We start from the raw sequence: 1,551 nt of genomic DNA on the forward strand, positions 1-1,551 counted from the left end.
TGGGAATGAGATTTGGAATGATAAGTTATCACCAAAGGCACTAAATAAGGTATGCGGGAATGTTCAAAAATAAACCTCTAACGTCTACGCACACATATCTCCAGCACTAATGGGCAGTTAGATACTCTCCCTCCCCCTTATCTACTCTTGACGGTATTCATCTATGAATGGAATTTTGAGTAGAAGAGCTACATGTAAAAACTTGGCAGAATACGATTGACGGACTTCAAGACAATAATTAGAATAAAATTAATAGTTTAATAACGTATAGTACCACTCTCTCTCTCTCTCCATCTTGTAGTTGATGTTTCAGAATTTGTTCAAGGGAAGGTGCTCATTGAAGTCGTTGCAATTAGTTACAAGGAGCCACGCCCACATGAAACAGATGAGGGAGATGATGTTAGCAGGTGTTGCGTTGAAGCTAAAGTTAGTAACATACTGTGTGATGTAATTATGATGTCATGAACTTTTAGATAAAAATAAAATTTTCTGTTGATAGTGTCAGTGCCTATATTGATTGCTCTTTTAGTCAAATTTTACAGGTCAATCAGGTACAAAATAAACTTTTAACTAATTTTATATTACAATGTATTTTAAAAAGTATTCAGGAGGTTGACTTGACCTTTGTGTGTTCCCGTGACCTTTTGACCTCTTAAACTGAAGCACATATCATGACCTATAGGATTGACCACACCCTCTCTCTGCCTCTCGGACTTTTTTGTATTCCAACAAAACCACAGGCTAGGCAGCGTAAGGTATATTAAACACGTAACATAAGTACAGTACATGTACATCAATATGCATCAGAAATGGAAATGGGGATTTGTGAGCCATTTTTATACATTGGTCCAATTTTTGAACACTTTTTAAAAATTTGTAAAAAATTTAAACTTCATTTAAATCAGAAAAATTGTAAAAATTATTTTTTTTCATTTTTGATGAAATTTGCAAAATTCCTGGTACAGGATGTTGGCCTCATTTTTGAGCAATTTTTAAAATTCATATAAAATCTAAACTTGATCGGAATCAGTTCAAACTTTGTACACAACATAGAAACATGTATTTGTATCAGGAACAATTATAAAATGGAGAATTCTCTCCTTTTCATTTTTGACAAAATTTTAGACAAAATCTCTGTACTAGAGTATGGGATGTTGCCCCCATTTTTGAGTAACTTAATAACCCACTGACAAGAAGCTGCAGGAACATTATGCCAGAAATTCCATGGGAATCCCTGCATATTACTAATGCCATGTCTTTCAAATCAAGTGTAGTAATGTACTATATTCATTTGTAATGTTCATTAACTTATAAACTAATAATGTATTGACTAAAAGGACACACCTACATATTATTATGATTGTTGTTGTTGTTATGATTATGAATGGCATGTCTTCTTTCTTTGGATCTGAAGATTATCCTTTCTAATCCTGGAATAAACGACAGTAATATAAGAGAGGAGAAATCCCAGTATTACATTGGTGCAGTGGGTACTCAATTTGGATCTTTTAGTCTACTTGCCGGTAAAACAAACTCACTTTGTTTCCGGCA

The 1,551-nt window shown here is 33.7% G+C and overlaps 1 long non-coding RNA gene across 1 annotated transcript; it reads left to right on the forward strand.

Annotated features, from left to right (window-relative positions):
* Positions 1-34: 34 nt before the first annotated feature.
* Positions 35-832, forward strand: LOC109589777 (uncharacterized). The gene is made up of 3 exons (XR_002188920.1): positions 35-426; positions 474-551; positions 602-832. It is a non-coding gene; the product is annotated as an uncharacterized LOC109589777 (long non-coding RNA).
* The last annotated feature ends 719 nt before the right edge of the window (positions 833-1,551 follow it).

Source organism: Amphimedon queenslandica, unplaced genomic scaffold, assembly GCF_000090795.2.
Source record: "Amphimedon queenslandica unplaced genomic scaffold, v1.1 AMPQUscaffold_10905, whole genome shotgun sequence".
Taxonomy (NCBI): domain Eukaryota; kingdom Metazoa; phylum Porifera; class Demospongiae; order Haplosclerida; family Niphatidae; genus Amphimedon; species Amphimedon queenslandica.